Source organism: Thermobia domestica, chromosome 13 (assembly GCF_964235325.1).
Source record: "Thermobia domestica chromosome 13, izTheDome1.hap1.1, whole genome shotgun sequence".
NCBI lineage: Eukaryota > Metazoa > Arthropoda > Insecta > Zygentoma > Lepismatidae > Thermobia > Thermobia domestica.
The window spans coordinates 156,302,095-156,317,187 of record NC_137466.1 but is presented as its reverse complement, the minus strand read 5'-3'; the positions used below and the strand labels follow the sequence as shown (position 1 = coordinate 156,317,187).

General features: G+C 35.1%; 1 pseudogene; it reads right to left on the bottom strand.

Annotated features, from left to right (window-relative positions):
• Positions 1-274: 274 nt before the first annotated feature.
• LOC145668659 (protein YIPF5 pseudogene) lies at positions 275-1,861 on the bottom strand (annotated as a pseudogene).
• Between the last annotated feature and the right edge of the window lie 13,232 nt (positions 1,862-15,093).

The window sequence follows — 15,093 nt, the reverse complement described above, 5'->3', positions numbered from 1 at the left end:
ATAAATTCTCCAATTGACCCGGTAAATTTCCTAAAACTGGTTGGGTGATACAGCAGTTAACCCCAAATAACGAACCGTAATGACTACCAAGTGAGCTACAGTTACTACCATCTGATTTCGGAGAGAAACTAAATAATACCCCTAAAAGGTTTCTGCGAAACCAAAATTTGAATCAACTGCCTACAGTGATATTTTACATAAACAAAAAATAAAGACTGACCCTGATGATAAAAATTGAAACTAGGAACAGGTTTTGGAATGCACAAATGGTACATTGTATACGGAACTGTAAAATTCGTGTATTAATCAGTTACACAAATCATGTACATTTAAATAGTGCTTAAACTTCAAAATAAACAATTTGTAAAACAAACAAACAAACAAAAGGCAATGTTTTTTTGCTCAGAACGATACTGCCAAAGTCGAATATTCGTTTCGATACCAATTTCCGATCTTACAACACATCAGAACCATCTACAATGATAAACTATAAAAATTCATTCATAATATACTTTTCTTGTAATGCTAAAGCAACTATGTAAATGCATTTCAGTCCAGTTTTTTCAGTGAATGCGTTATGGACAACAAGAAACGAAAGCAACACTTCACTAACGTTACGACATACAGTATATTAATTTCACCTTCCTCCCACCACAAAAATCAATAGTAGTTTTACATAGTTTTAACACAGAATCTTCATGTCGTACATACTTTCAGACTATAGAAGCCCAGTAACTAATTACTACTGGAACAACACCACAATCGTTTATAATACATTATATTAATAATAAGATATTACAATTTAAATGCAAATTCTTTGAATCAAAGCATATTTCAAGTTGATGCAAATTAACATTTAATTAATTTGGAATGTTGAAATTTCTTAAATCTTTAAAAAATTGTAAGCAAAGCAAACACACCATATAATAGTGCACAAGGATATGCAACCAAAAATTGCTGACGGTCCATAGACAGAGCTGTCACAAACAGTTTTGAGGCAGATAAACTGCACCAACCAATTGACAAGCATGTCAAAATTATCCCTACTAAAGTCTGTAGCGAAAGGAAAACATTAATACCAGACAGGATTACCATAGGGAGTAAACAATAGCCTAATACAGATACAACTGCTCCCAGTGATAATCCGGACACTGTCATGAGGCTTAACAACGCATAAATAGCTAAACAACCTACAACACCTATGCCATAGATGTGACTAAAATGAATTTTTCCAGATAATAATAGAAATCCTCCAAAGGCTAAACAGAAAGCCAATGGACCAGCCAAATCTGTATCGTGCAAGATGTTGGCATCTGTTTCACGAAATGGATTTAGAACTGCGAGTGTTTTTTGCAAAATATGATCTGGATTTATTCCCAGCTCCTCTAACAGTGGAGGCTCATTTTCAAAGTCAGTATCACCGTCTGAAAATCCTGGCGGAGCTGAAGTAGCAGAAGATGGAGTGAATATTTCACCTCGATATGCCGAAACTGATGGATTTAAGTAAGGATTTGCCCCATACATAGGTGCTTGTGAATAGCCTGTTTGTGCTTGATTATCAAAAGATTGAAACTGTAATTCTTGTGAAAATTCACCTTCATTAACATTAAAACTGTAACTTTCATCTTGGGCACCATCTCCCCAATTTCCACTTGCCCCATATGTATATCCAGTGTTGTTTGACATTTCCCTTTGTAATACACGTTCTTGTCACAATGGAATCTACAAAAGATAATACACACACTTGGGAATTCTATTTGTTGTTTCTCGAAAGTGCTTATTCAATTATCAATTATCAACAACTCCAAGGTTCGTAACAACTCCACGTTTGCTTAACCAACGTAATATAAACATTCAACAGTAACAATAATAGTATTTTCGTGTGTTCTTCGCAGAATCAAGAACATTTATTTGTATATCAATTTTAATTTCTAATAATGTTGTTTCAAGGAAACTTTGGTGCAGCTGTTCAATAGCTTCATTCAGTATCAGTTTGAATCAACACAACGCAAAATTTGCTTTTTAGTTTGAATTAGTCAGCATGACACTATTATATAGCTTGTTGCATTATTTGCATTTCTGTTTGTCAAGTTCGCGAAAACCGCTATAGAGTGAGGCTCGTAGAGTAATGAGCACTGGCAACTTAACAATGATGTCTGTAAAAGAGTTTTCGGATGAATGCTAGTGCACAAATTTAAATTTCAATATTTAATATATTAAATTGTAATTTACTCGGGTCATATGAATTTCATATGTTAATAGTACATAATTACTACACCACTATGGAACAGGATACTGTACTTTCTTCTTTAATTTAAATCTGTATAAAAAGAATAACTTTGTTGAAATTGACCTTTATTTTAAAACTATACATTTTAAGGACAAGAAATTTTTTTCCGAAATTTGATACTCTTTGAACGTTAATGGTAATAATGATTATTATAAATAACGAAATTACTAAAATGAATTACGTATATATACATTTATATATTTTGTACAACATTAGAATACATAGCAATAGGAGGGACTAACATTCGACGTTTCTTAAACTTGAATTGTCTGCGTACTCTAGCAGATTCTTCTTCCGTACATGGTCCTCGATGGGCAACAACAAAATCTGAAAGATAAAATGTAAAATATATATTTTTTTCTTTTTAATTATCTATTGTTTGTAATAAAATACTGTGTTTCTAACCATCTGTGCACAATCGTGGGATTTCTTTTCCGGAGAGGTATTCGATACTTGACTACTTATACACAGAGCAGTGCTGATAAAATTACTCAAATATCTGAGTATTCGTTTCCAATATTGAAAAAATTATTCGAATAATTATTCATTATTCAAAGAACAATTTAATTCGATATATTCAAAAATACATTATTCGAATTTTAATAGCATTAATACAGGGTATTTCTTGAATACTTACATATATTAAAGTATTAATGAACATGAATAAGTTTTATTTAATGCTTCATGCGCCATGAAACAAAACACGAGACTTAACTGTTTCGTACAACTATTTTAGTGATCTAAGTTCCTCTCAAGAGAAATAGGTAATGTATATCAGGAAAAGTATAAATTTTGTGAAATGAGATGGAGTTTGAAAATATTGTAGTCATATTCTGCATATGTTCCATAACATCTGTGTACAAATATATTGAATGAGATAATCTTAACTCTTTCTTCATACAGTAGATCAGTATGATGTGTTGACATTATCATCGTCACATTTGTAAAGATATTCAAGTTATATACAGCCTAAGGTAGGCCAACATGGTGCAATGGAAATAGAAGCATGGGAGTTTTTCGATCACTGTACTGAAATCTAATAGGTAATGCACATATCACAAGCATCATCACACATCACCTTAGTGAAAAGAAGGTTTATTTCGTTATTATAACCTATTCTATTACCTCTGTAATACCATTTGTTTTTTTAAAAAAGGTAACGGATTTCCCTCCTATATTGTGAAGGGTTGTGCTGATATATTTAAATATCCCCTATTAATTGCATTTAATTTATCACTAAGAACAAACACTTTCCCAGACAAATGGGAAACAGCTTTAATTTGTCCAATTTCAAAGTCTAACAATAGTCAAGACATTACCAACGTTCGACCCATAGCTATATTGCCTGCTTTTGCTAAAGTATTTGAGCATATCTTGTATCGGTGAATCTTTAATCATGTCAAACCGTTTACCTCAGTTAAGCAGCATGGTTTTATTCCACAAAAATCCATAGTAATGAATCTTGAAATTATTACAGATTTTATAGCGAATACATTAGGTGTAGGTAGCCAAGTCGATGTGATTTATATTAACTTCGAAAAGGCCTTTGATAAAGTTAATCCCAACATATTAATAGAAAAATTAAATCTTTTTCACTTTGCCCCGCCTTTGATTAAATTATTCTGGTCATACCTATCTAATCGTAGATAATCCGTTCTTTTTGTTGCATACAAATCTAAAGAATATATTGTTTCCTCAGGAGTTCCACACAATTCAAAGCTAGGACCATTGTTATTTCTCTTGTTTATTAATGACTTACCTGACTGCATTCCTGACCATGAAAAATTACTATACGCGGATGATCTGAAGATATATGCTTAAATCAATTCTCTGAACGGTAACAAAAACTGCAGCAAAGTCTAGATCATATTAGTAACTGGTATTTTTCTAATCAACTTGGAGTCAATGCAAGCAAGTGCAAAGTGATATCATTCACTAGAAGCAAATCTCATCGAAACTACGATTATGTAATTAATAAATATGAAGTAAATAGACATGATTCAGTTAGGGATCTTGGTGTTACGTTTCATGCTAAGAACGTTTGAAAATCACATTGTAAATATAACAAGTGAAGCATTCAAGCTGTTAGGATTCGTAATTAGAACAGTAGACTACCAAAGTTAGATCAAAAAATGCTCAACCGGGAACAAATTGCAATGCAATTTCTGTTAATGGGTTCTTGTGGAAAAATACCTGAGGAAAACGATGGCGAAAAGTCTACCATTCTCCGAGGTGGAGTAAGGCCGCTGTGGAGAATTTTCAAGCATGGCCGTTACGCACTACTACTATTCGCAGTTTCACGGTGCCCCTCCTATATAACATAGAGCAATGACTAATACATCTTTGTAAAGCTTATAGAACTCAGATTACAACTATGTAACATAACTTCCCATTTTCCCCACCGACTAGAAGAAGAAAAAGAAGAAGAAATTTTAAAAATCACAAAACTCAATTTTTCCGAAAGTATTACATCTCTGGCAACACTGAGTGTACCATAGTACAACAAAAAATTCGTTATTATATACCTTACACATTTGTGTGGAAAATGTACAACAGTCACTGAGAACTAGGCCGAAGAAGGTGTCCCAATATGGGATACCCTTTATGGGCTGTATCACCGATTTTAATGAAGAAAATAGAACATTACATTAGAACACCCTGCGACCTGCGACCATCCTAATTACTACAGTGTCATGATGTAGCTACATCGTTGTAAAGCTTATAGAACTCAGATTTCAACTATGCAGCATTGAACCCTATTTGACCCACCAGATAGAAGAAGAAGAAGAAAGTTTAAAAATTACAAAGTAGTTATTTATTTATTATTGAAAAATTATAATTGCTGTATACGCATGCTGTATTACGGATATTACTGGAGGGAGTATGCATTGTATGAGAACATCATGCAATATAATAGTAATAGGAATATGGGCCTTAACAGGCTTACAAATTTAGGTAGAAAAAACACTGAAACGCGATCTTATTGTAATGTATAATCGTATTGACTCTTTTGTGAAAAAATACCTTAGAGAAATGGTGTTCGAAAGTCTACTACCCTCCGAGAGTGCATAGGTCTGCTATGATGAATTTTCCAATTTGGGCGCCACATTTCCTAACATTTGATATCATTACATATTGAGGATTGTTCAATATTTGAAACCTTATTCTTTATATCAATTGAAACCAAATTCTAAACAAGTTTTTTTTAAATCCTTTTATTACATTTTTCCCATGATACACAACAGTTTTATATCTAGTACAGTGTTTAATAGTTTCCATGTGTTGGAACCTACTTACTTTAAAATGAATATATGCTACACAACTTAATACCTATGCATTATGTTGAAAATAAGAATTACAGGTACGAGTATAATGTGTATACAACTATGGTAAGTTCTGCTACATGGAATCGTAAATGAACTGAGCAATGTTTAACATCAATAAACTTAAATTTTCAAAATTAATTAACATACTTGGGGGAATGTGTCATAAACAGTTATATAGACTGCTTATAATCGCTTATAATATTACTTTTATAGCTGATCGCTTATAATATCACTTTTATCTCAATCATCATCCATGTCAACTTCCACAAAATTACAACAGTTTGTATCTCTACGAGTACAAGCATTTGTACATATCTTTCCTTGCCTTCTGCATATGCACTGGAGGGTAGCAGATTGTGTTATGTTGCATCCACATTTCAGAAATTTTAATAAATAATTGGGTGCTGGTGATTGATACATTTTCACTGGTATCAGATGTTTGTGACGCAATTCCCATCCCAGCTACATGGATCTAACAATCAAAATAAACAAGCGTTTGTAACTTGTCTTTCGCTAATGTTACAATCAGCTGTATGTACCAGCAAACAAGCTTCTGGTGATGTTGACTTCATGATCGTCATGGAAGGTATTGCACTAGCGCCCAAGTATCCTACAGCTATCCTACATGGATCTAACAATTGAAATAAACAAGCGTTTATAACTTGTCTTTCGCTAATGTGATGAAACTGATGTTATGTTCCTATTAATATATCACTTCAGTAATGGGTGTCATGATATTTTTCTCTGCCCGGAGTCAAAGCGAACTGCAAAAACAAAGACTGTCTACGACTTCTGTGTCTAGAGTAGTAACTCTCGACAAAGACAATTAAGTACGTGAAAAATGCTTTCCTACTATTAATAAGAAACAAACCTCAAAAAGTTACAGATTAACAAAATTAAGCAATAACTTGGTGAAGAAGTTTGCTCTCACATTCTTTTCGCGCATACTATGTTAGGCACAACATCAAAGCCGTACGGCCTAGGGAAATGATATGTTTGAAAAAGAAGTCACTGGTTTCATGACAGCTGGAAAATCAAAAGAAGAAGTTAACATTGCTGGTGACGAAACTATGGTCTACCTTTATGGTGGAAATTCAGGAGATACACTAAACGAAATGTGTTTCGAATGTTCACGTCAAGGGCGACAAAATCAACAGTTCAGGTGAAACCTGTAGGACTATTCCCTCAGTAGATGCATGCAAATTTCATAGTCAACGAGTGGATCATCAGGTTCAACTGTGGATCGTTAAAGAAATGGATCCATGTAGCTGGGATGGGAATTGTGTCACGAACATCTGATACCAGTGAAAATGTATCAATCACCAGTACCCAATTATTCATTAAAATTTCTGAAATGCGGATGCAACATAAGACAATCTGCTACCCTCCAATGCATATGCAGAAGGCAAGGAATGATATGTACAAATGCTTGTACTCATTGTAGAGGTACAAACTGTTGTAATTTTGTGGAAGTTGACATGGATGACGATTGAGATAAAAGTGATATTATAAGCGAAGATCTGCTTATGACACATTCCCCCAAATATGTTAATTAACTTTGAAAATTTAAGTTTATTGGTGTTAAACATTGCTCAGTTCATTTACGATTCCATGTAGCAGAACTTGCTATAGTTGTATACACATTATACTCGTACATGTAATTCTTATTTGCAACATAATGCATAGATATTAAGTTGTGTAGCATATATTCATTTTAATGTAAATAAGTTCTGTACCATGAAAAAATATAATAAAAGTATTTAAAAAAACTGTTTAAGAATTTGGTTTCAATTGATGTAAAGAATAAGGTTTCAAATATTGAACAATCCTCAACATCTAATAATATCAAATATTATACTGTTTGTAGACGTTCCAAGAAAGGTTGAACAATAGTCTTGTTCAAGACCATTCAAGACTATTTGATGAAAAAGATAACATTGACGTCATTTTTGTCTTGAATTCAATAGTTCCATTCAAGAAATTTCGTTTCGGTCCTGTTCTAAACAATCCAATTCAAGAACGTTCCATAGGCAATCAGCGATCGAGTTGAGTGCAGGAAAATACAAAACAACTATGATGGCGTCGTGAAACAGAGCGGCAGTTCTTGAATAAATATGTTTTCATTACTCTTTTCTATAATTATATTATGTTCAAAGTGTGCTTATAATAATAAACGAAACCTAATATCTGCACTGGAAGATATTGTTAGTTTTTTGTTCATAATATACACGATTTATGTAGTTACAGTGCTTGCATGTCCATAACTATTGTTATATTTTGTAGCAATTATAGGTATAAGTATCAATTTGAGAATTTAATATACAAGAAGATTGGGTGTAAATTAAGAAAGAAGAGTCCATCAAATAATATATATATATATATATATATATATATATATATATATATATATATATATATATATATATATATATATATATATATATATATATATGACTTCTTGCTTTGATAAGACGTTTTGTACTGTTATTGATCTAGGATAATGAAAAAATAATTATGTACAGATTGATAATATGCTCGCAAACTGAAGTACCGTGGAATTGATTACATGTTATCCTATTATAAGATATGCAATTATTTTATTACGAAATTCACACGTAGTATTTCAGAAGTTATTTCTTAAGGTAGGAGTTGCTTTCATGCGTACAGGTTAACTTTACAAGGACTTTCCCGTAAGGTACAAATGCGCATCCAAACATATGCCATATATAAGAAAGTAAAAAAAAAGAAAAAGAAAAAAACACTAAAATCGAGAATGCTATTAAAAAGTGTCAGGGCAGGAACATGCAAAGGGGCCCAGCGAGAGTACGTCCGTAGGGAGCAGGCACGTCATCGACGATGCTTATTGTACAAGAAACATAAGAATGAGAATAATGCATAAATAAGAACAGTGCAACAAACCCTTGACATCGTATTCACTCATTTGAACTCAACTATAGCAGTGGTGCCCACCCCACCCCCTCATGTCCATGACGCACCCCCCTCAATTGTCTATCCGTAAGTGTTCTTCCATGAAAAAAAAATCTTTTCGATTAATTTTTACACACCCTCAAACATATTTATATAGATTTTTAACCCCCCCAAATATTTCAATGACACAGTTTGCGTCATAGGCCCCCCTTGTGGGCACCCCTGACTATAGCCCTTGTAATGACTTGATACTGGTAACATTAAACTTCTAAACATAAAATACTGGTTTCCTACATTATACAGGCATGTTCCGAAAGTAGGAATTATTACGGTATCTCAGACAATCCTTCTTCATACGCACTTACACATTTTAAAAGTAAAATTACTATTCCTTTGACGGGTTATTCTTAACCAGTACCAAATATGGGATAGATTTATGAAGAAAGTCTGATGCAGATATGGGCGGTAAGTTCAGTAGCTGAAGAAATATTATCATTGCTTCGTTTGGTTTTCTGTATTTTCAGCCTTTTCTTTAAACAGTCTTCGATGCCATAGCATAAATAACATCAAATGGCAGTCATTGCCTCGTGATACACACAATTTTGGGAAACAGTTCGATTTTTTTCTTTTTGAGTGTGATTCTGGCATCAATACGCCATTTGAAGAATCAGATTTATAAAAATCTTACAAGTAAACCTTACGTTTGGGTGAATCGAGTTGCTGACTGAGACACATATGAGAAAGTAGTACTAATTGTGGTCAGTATTTCAGTGAAGTTATAGGTGCGAAACTCCAGGGGTTTAGGAGATACAGCTATCAGAACATCACATGGAAGTACAGAATAGTCTTCATACAGTTGGAGATAAACGCTCTGTAAGACATCTTGTAACGACAAAAGGTGAATAATAAATATATGGGTACATATTAGGACTAGGGGGAAATCATATAGTAAGGGTATACCTGACGGCGGCCATCTTGAAATCCGCCATTTTGAATTAAGGTTAAGTTTTTAAAATAGAAATAGGGTCATGTGATACATGATTTAAGGCGCAAATTTAATCAGAAGAACAATGGTGACGTTAATTTTGATTTATGCGCAATTGGTAAAAAGTTACAGGGAAATTAAATATTGTTGCAGCATATGTATTAGTCCTATACCCCACCTTGTAAATTTTGTGTTAATGATAATAATTAAATAAAAAGCAGGTAGATAAATATTAGGTCTCTGCTAAGAGTTGCCTTGATGGCGGCCATGTTCAAATCCGCCATTTTGAATCAGACAAAAGTTGTAAACAAAACGCACAACATTGACACCTTATTAATAGCAACTTTTACCATAAATCCAACGGTATAGCCATTTTTGCTTTATCATTAACCAGCATTTGTTATCGCATAAACAAGTTGCTAATTTAAAGAAAAATGACCAAAGTGGAATTGAGTCATAATTGAACTTCGGTCTTTCTTCCAGAAAAATGCTCAATTGGTACAATCAATATGAAGTTCAGAAAAGAGTGCATGACTTGCACAAATGCTCTGCTCACAGTGAGCACACCTGACAAAGGCAATCGAGTTACACTTCACACATTTGTCGTTAACATTTCCGTCAAAGCAGTAGTCGTAAGGAGCGATCCATTTAATTTTGTGCTGGTTAATGATAAAGCAAAAATGGTTATACCGTTGGAATTATGGTAAAAATTGCTATTAGTAAGGTGTCACTGTTATGCGTTTTGTTTACAACTTTTGTATGATTCAAAATGGCGGATTTGAACATGGTCGCCATCAAGGCAACTCTTACCATAAACCTAATATTTATCCACCTGCTTTTTATTTAATTATTATCATTAACACAAAATTTACAAGGTGGGGTAAAGGACTAATACATATGCTGCAACAATATTTAATTTCCCTGTAACTTTTTACCAATTGCGCATAAATCAAAATTAACGTCACCATTGTTCTTCTGATTAAATTTGCGCCTTAAATCATGTATCACATGACCCTATTCCTATTTCAAAAACTTAACCTTAATTCAAAATGGCGGATTTCAAGATGGCCGCCGTCAGGTATACCCTTACTATATGACTTCCCCCTAGTCCTAATATGTACCCATATATTTGTTATTCACCTTTTGTCGTTACAAGAGGTCTTACAGAGCTTTTACCTCCAACTGTATGAAGACTATTCTGTACTTCCATGTGATGTTCTGATAGCTGTATCTCCTAAACCCCTGGAGCTTCGCACCTATAACTTCACTGAAATACTGACCACAATTAGTACTACTTTCTCATATGTGTCTCAGTCAGCAACTCGATTCACCCAAACGTAAGGTTTACTTGTTAGTACAGGGATTTTATATCTAAGCAGCACTTTACTCTTAACTTAAGCTAACCTAACCCGCATTTAATGTGAAAGGTGTAAAATACTTAGTGAAAATTCGATGGGGTTGCTACAAAATCAATTGACCTGTTTTCTAAATGATTTAATATAATCGATTAAATTTCAAATGCCTGCAGAAAGTTAGGAAAGATATGCTAATATTATGGCAATTCATGCGCAGGTCTGAACTAAATCAATATGCAGTTTCACTTTAATTTGTTTTCATACTTTCTGTCAAGGATGCTATAAAATATTTTATAACATCCTTGGTTTCAGTCACTTGTTTTGGACTGCCACCTATCAACAAGTATATAAAACATGATTCAATACCTCTATGATCGTGTAAAAGTTGTTTCAAGATCATTCGAGACTCTTGAACAATACTCCTTTGAACGTGTAAATTTGAGGTATTGAATGGTCTTGTTCAAGCTTTCTTTGACGGTGCACAAACAACATTAGGAAATATGGCGCCCATATTGGAAAATTCACCATAGAGGACTTATGAACTCCCGGAGTGTAGTAGACTTTTCAACACCGTTTCTCTAAGGTATTTTTTCACAAAAAAGTTAACACGAAATTATACATTATACAGGGGCGTAAATAAGGGCCCTGCAGACTCCGCATTGCGGGAGGGGCAAGCCATCTGACGGCAACCAAATCGTGAAGTGAAACGTAGAGAAGGGGCCCCCAAGCCTTTAGTTACACCACTGACATTACAATAAGATCGCGTTTCAGTGTTTTTTCTACCTAAATTTTGTTAGGCTATTAAGGCTCATATTCCTATTACTATTATATTGCATGATGTTCTCATACAATGATATACTCCCTCCAGTAATATCCGTAATACAGCATGCGTATACAGCAATTATAATTTTTGAATAATAAATAAATAACTTCTTTGTAATTTTTAAACTTTCTTCTTCTTCTTCTTCTATCTGGTGGGTCAAATAGGGTTCAATGCTACAGAGTTGAAATCTGAGTTCTATAAGCTTTACAACGATGAAGCTACATCATGACACTGTAGTAATTAGGGTGGTCGCAGGTCGCAGGGTGTTCTCATATAATGGTCTATTTTCTCCATTAAAATCGGTGATAAAGCCCGTAAAGGGTATCCCATATTGGGACACCTTCTTCGGCCTAGTTCTCAGTGGTTGTTGTACATCTTCCACACAAATGTGTAAGGTATGTAATAACGAATTTTTTGTTGTACTGATGTAGACACAGTGTTGCCAGAGATGTAATATTTTTGGAGAAAATTGATTTTTTTGTGATTTTGAAAATTTCTTCTTCTTCTAGTCGGTGTGGAAAATGGGAAACAATGTTATATCGTTGGAATCTGAGTTCTATAACCTTTACAAAGATGTATTAGTCATTGCTCTATGTTATATAGGAGGGGCACAGGAGGCGCGTAAGTGAAACTTTGCGAATAGTAGTAGTGCGTAGCGGCCATGTTTGAAAATTCTCCATAGTGGCCTTACCCCACCTCGGAGAGTGGTAGACTTTTCGCCATCGTTTTCCTCAGGTATGTTTCCATAAGAACCGTTAACAGAAAGTGTATTACTATTTGTTCCCGGTTCAACAACAATTTTCCTAGACTACAGGGAAAAAAAATTAAGAGCTGTTCAACATTAGAAAAGTTGTACCATGTATATGTTCGTTCAAAGTTTGAGCATGCTTCTACTATTTGGAATCCGTCTCAATTAAAAAAAATCGTAAGCAATTAGATAGAATACAGACAATTTTTTTTAAAAATTCTAACCTACAAAGAAACGCACATTTATCCTACTTTCGACAACTATAAAACCATCCTGAAAACTCTCATCTTCCAACGTTAGAACAAAGATGTCTTATGATTGATTTATTATTCATTCAGAAAATAAGTCAAATTATTTTGGACTGTCCTGACTTAGTTTCTTCATTGAATTTTCATGTTCCTTTATTAAAACACGCAAAGATACTGGTCTCTATTATTGTAAAAAGTCAAAAACTAATATATTGATGAAATCACCAAGCTGGAGAATAACAGCGTTGTATAATAGAATGTATCTAAATTACAATGAATTGGATATATGTAACATGTCTCCTAAGAAATTTAGAGATGCCGTTATCACTCACCACCTTCGAACATCGATATATCACCTAAGACGTACCTGGAAGATCAAAAATAGTCTCCATCGGCACAGACGACCTTCTGCCAACGTTCTGGAAGGCCATCGATTCCATCGTGGTAGAACTCGCTGAGCCGTGAAGCGAAGAGTGTATCAAGTGCAATTAGCACCTCTAGTAGGGATTTGAACCCTGGCGTCCTCTAAGGTGATTGTCCAAGGAATGGGACAGGTGACAATCGGACGTGCAATGTCCTGGGAGTATGGCGGATGCAATAGTATTTCCCATACAAGGCGTAGAATGGTGTGCCGGGTCATCCTAGCCACGTGGGGTTTAGCGTTGTCTGTAAGAGGAGGACCCCTTTGCGATTCAGAAGTGCTGGCTCCAAGGTTTTGAGTTTTTCTTGAGCACGGCTCAACTGCTGACAATTCGCAGTTGCATTGATGCTTTTGTAGCAGTTCCCGATGCATGATGCCGCCAGCAGTCCACCAAACACATAAGAAGACCTTTGTGTGTGTGTGCAGTGCTGGTTACGGCTGTTTTGGAACCGGTGAATAGGCTGCTAACCAATGATGACAGCGACGTGGAGCTTCGTACAGGACCTACTTCTCATCACATGACAACAGCCTGTCCAGAAATTGCTCTTTCCTCAGACGAGACAGCAAGGAAACAGGTGTCTGCTCGCGTTGCGTTCTCGCCCGGAGTCAAATTATGTGGACCCATCGACCCAACTTGTAGTGCTTCTCAAGTTGATGAAGGTGCTGCCGAATGGTTTCTCCACCCACACTGACTTGTAGTCTCTGTTCCTCACATGTCTGGCCTCTGTTCGCCTCAATCGCTCTCCGAAGATCTTCATTTTGTATATGTGTTGGTCGTCCGGCACGTGGTGCGTCTCTGAGTTTTTCGTCACCGTCCTTAAACATGTTAAACCACCGCTGCACTGTCCTTGTAGTCACAACACCCTCACCAAAGGCCTGGCTTATTTTCCCCCTCGCTGCAGTGGCGTTTGACCCCAGTTTGAACTCGTACAACATACACGCCCTTATGACGCTCTTCGGAGAACCGATCTTCATACTGTCCTTACGCAAGTCCATGGTGTAACTGAACTGCTACAAATAGGTAGTATGTTGGATATACCCACACCAAGAACTAACCTTCGCCTTATTTTCATTCGCATTTAACTCACGGTGTGAGGTTCAATGGAACACAGACCTCCACAAAAAGCGATAAAACTTTCTTGGTTACCTATATACACTAGAGAACGAGCATGATATGATATAAGTAATCAGATTTAAATTTTCGTAAACATATAAACGAGGATTTTAATACCTTGCAAACATGGAAAAATGAACATACCTTTAAAACTTTTGTAAAAGGCAGAAAAAAACATTAAAAGTGGAGTTCTTACGCTTTGCTATAGACGGGGAGGTGTTGATAAGTCTTAAGCTTTACTCCTGCGTTATGTTTGACAATGAGTTCATTAATGTCATTATAATTTAGGATATTTAAGTACGTGCCAGATTTCAGAATTAATATGTTTTGCCTCTTTTTTTCAGGCTTGCAGTAAAGAAGGTCTAAGCCAATGACGAACGACGCCAGCTTTAATTCCTTAGACGAGGAAGACTGATTGACAGAGAAATTCTTTTGGGTAGCACCTATTTTCTTGTAGCAAGAAAGATTGTTTTATATTACTTCACTTACATGATAATACAACAAGTCAGGCAGATTACCAGGGGAGAAGAGATACTCATTGGTGAGCAGTCCAGGACACCCGCCACTTTGCTTCTCCTTTAAAGTCGTCACAGGTGAAGGCAAGGGGCTTCACAGAGAAAGAGGGTCATGCTATACCGAAGTTTATTTCTATTTTTCGGAAAAGTATTGTAATAATTATTTTTGGAAAAGAAAGAGCAAGTACAGTTGCAGCATAAAGAAAATGGCAGAGTTTCAATATTCAGATTATACATCTGTAAGGTAAATTATTCAAAACTTCAGAACATTTGTATGCTACTCTGCTTTAGAGATACCAATCACACCAGCCAATAGCATAGTCCAGTTAGTCGGAACTTT